Source organism: Tenrec ecaudatus, chromosome X, assembly GCF_050624435.1.
Source record: "Tenrec ecaudatus isolate mTenEca1 chromosome X, mTenEca1.hap1, whole genome shotgun sequence".
Classification (NCBI taxonomy): Eukaryota; Metazoa; Chordata; class Mammalia; order Afrosoricida; family Tenrecidae; genus Tenrec; species Tenrec ecaudatus.
This window is the reverse complement of record NC_134548.1, coordinates 40,102,945-40,109,692: the sequence shown is the minus strand read 5'-3', so window position 1 is coordinate 40,109,692 and position 6,748 is coordinate 40,102,945. Positions and strand designations below refer to the sequence as shown.

Sequence of the window (6,748 nt, the reverse complement as noted above, 5' to 3'; positions counted from 1 at the left end):
GTACTTGCAGATAAATCATGAAATGTCCTTTTACTTAAGGAAGGAGACTCGATTTCTTTTAAATCTGTCATTCTTGATTTAGCAGACCATACAATTGCATGACTTAAAATGGTGAATACCAGTGCACATCCGCTCATTAGTCCCTGTTGTTGTTGTTGTTGTTGCTAGGTGTCGTCATGTAGTTCCCACTCATAGCAACCCTATGTAAGACAGAAGGAAATACCGCCTGTTTCATTCTGCCCCCTGCTCACAGTTCTTGTTATGTTTGAGCCCTTTGTTGCCGACACTAAGTCAATCTACCTCATTAAAGGTCTGCTTTTTCTCTGTCCTACTTTACCATGCATGATGTCCTTCTCCAGAGACTGTTTTTTGTTGTTGCTTCTTTTTTTCCCCCTGATATCATTTCCAAAGTACATGAGCATAGGGCTTGCCATCTTTATTTCTAAGGAGCATTCTGGTTGAACTTCTTCCAGGATAGATTTGTTTCTTTGTTTGGCAGTTCATGCCACTTTCAACATTCTTCAATAATTCAGATATATTGATTCTTCTTTTGTCTCCCATATTCAATGTCCAACTTTCACATGCATAGGAGGCAATTCAAAATATTATGGCTTGGGTCTTAGCCCTCAAAGTAACATCATTACTTTTGAACACTTTAAAGAGATCTTGCACAACAGATTTACCTAATACAATGTCTCATTTGATCTCTTGTTGAATGATCCTCAGCAATATTTTACTTATATGTGGTGTTCATGATGTTGTTTGATAAGTTCTGTATTCAGTGGGGTCACCTTGCATTGGAATGGATACAAATATGGATCTCTTCAAGTCTGTTGGCCAAGTAGCTGTCTTCCAAATTTCCTGGCACAGATGAGTGAGTGCTTGCAGTGCTTCATCAGCTTGTAGAAAAATTTCCATTGGTTTTCTGTCAATTCCAGGAGCCTCGCTTTTGGCTAATGCCTTCAGTGCAGCTTCAACTTCTTCCTTCAGTACCATTGATTCTTGATCATATTCTCTTGAAATGGTTGAATGTGGACTAATTATTTTTGATATTATGACTCTATGTACTCCTTCCATCTTCTTTTCATGCTTCCTGCATCATAAATATTTTGCCCATTGTTGGTGTTATTTGCCATCGAGTCGGTTCCGACTCAGTGACCTTGTGCACAGCAGAACAGAACACTGCCGAGTCCTGTGCCATCTTCACAATTGTTCCCATGCTTGAGCCCATTGTTGCAGTCACTGGGTCAATCGATTTCATTTCATTTAAGGCCTTCCTTTTTTTCCCAAGCATGATGTCCTTCTCTTGTGACTAGTCTTTCCTGTAAAACATGTCTAAAGTATGTAATATGAAGTCTTGCCATCCTTGCTGCTAAGGAGTACACTGGCCATACTTCTGCCAAGACAGATTTTTTATTCATTTTATATACATAATTAAATTATTTTATTGGGGGTTCGTACAACTCTTATCACAATCCACACTTCCATCCATTGTGTCAAGAACTTTTGTACATTTGTTTCCCTCATCATTCTCAAAACATTTGCTTTCTACTTGAGTCCTTGGTATCAGCTCCTCATTTCCCCCCTCCCTCCCTACTCCCCCTCAAGAACCCTTGATAATTTACAAATTATTATGATTGTGTTTATTCTTTTAGCAGTCCACATCATTAAGAGTGACTCTACTTTATGGAGCCAGCTCACCCCAGTCATATTTTTAGTGTCTTCCAACCTCAGGGTCCCATCTCCCAGCACTATATCTGACAAGGTTCTGCTTCTATTCATAAGATTCCCAGTGGTCAACCCCTCAGAAGTAGATTGTTCCTCTTTGTCTGTTCTTAGTATGGAAGCATCACTAAAACATGCCCAACATGTGTGACTCTGACAGTATTTGAATTTCTGATAGCATAGCTTCTAATATCACATCATCAAGAGTACTACTATAGTACAATGGACAGAGGAGTGTAACTCTAAAAAACTGTGCATTAATTATTAGATCATATTTACTGCAACAATAGAAAAACATAATTTTTAATCAATGGAATTAGGAATAGATAGAAACAAACTACTGGATTCTCAAAAAAAGTGTTTGGTTGGTATGTGCATTCCTAGTTCATAATTAAAGGAACAATGAGGCTTTCAATCAAAACTGTAAGGATTGAACCCATTAGGATTAAACAGCTCAAAAGATAGCCCTGAGGTTATACATTATTAAAAGGGATCTGACTATGTGTTATTTGAGAAGATACAGGAAATCATGGTACCTGCTCTCATTATAAAATTACATTGTAGATTAAGCTTTGTGTTTATGGCAAAGAAACATGTATGTTTACAAACTGCAAATCTGTAGGTGGTTTCATCCAAATTTGTCAGCTTTTATATAGCACAACAAATGAAATCAACTTTATTTTTCTTCATTATAAAATCATTAGTCTTTCATCATGTCCCCATGCGTGCTGCACTTAAGATACTCTCTTGATTTTCTTCTTTCAGGCTCTTTCAACATTTCAATATCTAGTGAAAAGCTTAGAATTCCACCTAAAATGAAGCCACATTTCAAGCTACTAATTCACTATACTATTCATATTCTTGGAAGGGACGATCTTGAATTTAAACTTTTTCATTTAGCTTGTGGTATATAAAATTAAATAAATATATTCTGTGCCCTTCATTTGTTAAAAAAAGTATAAACTTTCTTTTCATAAAGCATCTCCATTTCCTTTTCTATGAAGTATAGGACTAAAATGATCCTAATTATACAGGCTCAAGATTTCAATGTTGTGTTTGATTTTTTCAAAGCAATCATGCACTGGGCTCATCTCTTGGAACTTACAGGGTTCTTCCATTCCAAAGTATGTTCTTTGGTCTTTGTATGCTATGTTATCTATACAAGTTAAGCAGGATATGCAATCTTACAGAGATGGCGATAAGAACTGACAGTTCCTGGGGCACATGGGAGGGTAGTCGGTTGGGGTTGGGGAAGTGGTGAGCCAATGAAGATGGGTACAGTGGAATACTAAGGATTCAAAAATGGGGGCGAGGAGGATGTAGTTTTTCTTGTCATGTCTTATCAATAGAATTGCATCTAAGAGGAATGACTGAAAGGTGAATGATGAGTAAACATGATAGTGGAGCAGGAGGAAAGAAAAAAGAAAAAGAGGAAAGAAGAAAGAAAAAATATAGGAATACATATATAAGTATATATGCAAATATATAATTATTTAAATATAGGTATACTAAATGCTACAGGGAAGCAGACAGACTTTGGGCCTGTACTTAAATCTTAGCTTAAAACAAGAATGGTTTGTTCAAATAATGTAAAATTGTATGATACTCACATTTTGTGACATGATCACTGAAGACAAAATATGTGCATAAGCAAATGTAGTGAACAAAGTTAATGGTGCCTGGCTTTTGAAAGATACAGTGTCTGGGGTCTTAAAGGCTTGTAGTCAAACAAATGGCTATCTAACAGGGAAGCAGCAAAGCCCACGTGGAAAAAGCACAGCATCCTCTGCGTCATGAGATGTCATGGGAAAAGATATCAGAAGTTCAAAAACAAGCAGCCAAATTGATGTGAAGGGGTGGGGATATAATGAACACACAAAAACCACCTGCAAGTTAACTGGACAGTCCTCTCAGAAGGACCACACATAAGTGATGATAAATCCAGAGTGTGGTATAGCACTGATAACTGTACTCTAGTTCTTTAATATTTCCTCCCCTTACTATTATGGATTTTATTTGTTTTACCTCATTAATCATATTAGACTTGCATATGTTCATTTGTATAATTAAGATAATTTGTTACATGAAAGCCAAGATAGATAACCCTTCAGAAACAGTAACAGGAGTAATGGTTCCCTGAGGGAACAGGAAGTGAAGGGAGGCAAGGGGGGAAGGGGGTGCAGCTGATAGCACTGATGACTGTATAACCCCACCTGAGAGGAGTAAAAAACAGAATTAAATGTAAATAGATATAGTAGATGATGTGAAATGCCGCCAAAAAGGAGGTTCTTTCGGGGGAGGGTGGGGGAAGGGATAACGGAGCTGATATCAATGAGTTCAATAAGAAAGAAAATGTTTTGAAACTGATTATGGTAGCAATTGTACAGTACTGCTTGATGTGATTGAACTAGGGGATGTTGTGTTAGCTGGATTTCTTTAAGAGCTCCCAATAGAAAAGCAAGCAGGCTGCAATTACAGTGCTTCAGTTTGTGGAAGTACTGCCATTATCCTGCTGAGAGAAAAGCCATGTTGGCCGGCTCTGGTTTTGCCTCTTCCAGTGAGATCATGACTGGTTAGCACGTACAATTATGAAAAAAAAAAGAGCTCCCAATAGAATTATATAAAAAAAGAAGTATGAAAGAAAGAAAGGTAAAACCACTAAGCTTACATAAATGAAATCAAACTAACAACCACATTTTGGTATCTTGTCATCAAGATAGTCCACCATAATCCTCTCTTATCATGATCCATATTCTTACATATGGCCCTCCCACATTGAAATAGCTGACTTTTGTGACTAATATGATACTAGAGGGAGAAGTGAAGGTGTGAGATTTCTGAAGCATTGTTGCATTCTTCCTTCAAACTAAACTCTGATCTCTCTCTCTCTCTCTCTCACACACACACACACACACACACACACACACAGACAACACACACACACTTATGGAGAAGCCTACATGGATAGAATCTGAAACCTTCCAATAGTGGCCAGCAACAACTTGCCAGCCACATGGTTTGCTTGAAAGTGGATCATCAAATCCAAGAAAAATCTTCAGGTAACTATATGACATGTGCCTGCCTCATGAAATAACCTGAGTTAGAACTACCCAGCCAAATTATTCATTAACTCCTGAGCCTCAGAAAATATGAGAGACAAATTCAAATTATTTTTGTTAGAAGTCACTGGATTTGGGGTTATTTTGTTACACACTACCAATATCTACTCAACTGTCAAAATTTCAAATTCTATCCTTATAACCTTTTACATGCATTATTGTACTTAGGGGTTCTAGCCTTTCATTTCTCCACAATATTGTAGAGGTAATGTACTAAAATTACAATGCCATGCATTTTATCACCCTGGTCAAAAGCTTTAAATAGTTGCCTAATCATTTCCAAGATTGACTTCCAGCCCTTTTTGCTGACATTTAAAGGTCTTATATTGTATACAGCTCCTTAGAGACAAAGATGGCAAGATTTCGTCTCATGTGCTTTGGACAGGATATCAAAAGAGTAAAGTCCCTGAAGAAGGACATTATACTTGGTAAAGTGGAGGGGCAGCAAAAAAAGAGGAAGGCTCACAATGAGATGAATTGACCCAGTGGCTGCCACACGGGCTCAAATATAAGAACAATTGTAAACGGCACAGGACTGGCTGGTATACATGGGATACATGAGTCAGAACTACTGGGCAACACCTAACAATAACAACAACAATCCTAAACTATCTGTTTCCTGCTTAGTTTCCATGTTGTTGTATATTTTCACAATATCAGAGCCAAACAGACTTAAGTCTTACCTTTGCTTAGTGTGTTCCCCCCACTCACTGGCTCTTCATATTAAGCTTTGATTATCAAACTCAAACAAAATATTTTGTCTTTCATGGAGCCATTTCTGATGATCAAAGTAGGTATATGTTCTGCTACAGTCAATAATGTTTCTCTTATGTAGCTCAAATCTTGCTTATCATTTTAGTCATTTTTTTCTTTAGGTAAAATATATATTATCTTTATATCCTTTATAATACTTAGAATTATGACAATTGTGTAGAATATATAGAGTAAATACTTACTGACACCATTGACAACAATTTATTTTTAAATAGAAGCAAAATAATTGGTAATCCACATGCATGACATACAAATTTCATATATTCCAGGGAATTAAGTCCCTCTAGGATGTATTTAAAAATATATCAGTTGAGTTTCCATTAGATAAATTATTCAATCTATCATTGTAGTTTTTTTCTTTTCTTTTTTTGTTTGTTTGTTTGTTTTGTAGTTTTTTTCTTAATGTAGTCCCCCACTACCACAAATTATGCAGTAGAAATTTCCCACATTTGGGGAAATCGCAGGGGTCAGCACATCCGGAGTGCAAAGGGTGAGCCTCGCCCTGGGAAAACCACCTTCATGATCATGGTATTTCCCCTGTCCAGGTTAAGTATTATCATTGGAGATTTTAATGTTTGAAATATTTCTTTGTATATTACCTCTCTACAGTGAAATTGCATTACATAAGGGCATGAATTCCTAAGGGCACATTTGCCACATTAGGACTTGACATATGCCTTTTTAAACACAAATAACAAGCAAATTCTACATTTGTTTGCCATTAATGCCCAACCCTATAAGGTATTTTTGTAAGCATTCTGTGCTATTTTTATAGCAACGTGTATGTGTGTATGTGTGGGGGAAACTTGGTTTAATATACTTATGAAAATACCTCATAGGGGGAGGGTATGGTTGGGAAACATGTAGAACAAGGTGTGATTCGTGTAAAAATATGATAGTTGGGAAAAATAGAGCGTTTTTCCTATTTTTTTTCATTACACATCTGTTTCATGGTTTAGGTTGTGCATTTCATAAGGATCCAAACCAGTCAAACTAATCACAATTGAATTAATTCCAACTCTTGCAGGGACAAATAGACTCGTCTTTCTCTCATGGAGCTGCTGGTGGGTTTGAACCAATGACCCTGAAGTTAATAATACAATGCAGAGTCCACTGTGCCACTAAAACTC

General features: G+C 36.8%; 1 non-coding gene and 1 pseudogene across 1 annotated transcript; one reads left to right on the top strand and one right to left on the bottom strand.

The window, feature by feature from the left end:
• The first annotated feature begins 4,183 nt into the window (after positions 1–4,183).
• On the top strand, positions 4,184–4,313 carry LOC142435325 (small nucleolar RNA SNORA69). Its single transcript, XR_012781401.1, has one exon. It is a non-coding gene; the product is annotated as a small nucleolar RNA SNORA69 (small nucleolar RNA).
• Positions 4,314–6,022: 1,709 nt separating this feature from the next.
• Positions 6,023–6,172, bottom strand: LOC142435115 (U1 spliceosomal RNA; annotated as a pseudogene).
• Positions 6,173–6,748: the final 576 nt, after the last annotated feature.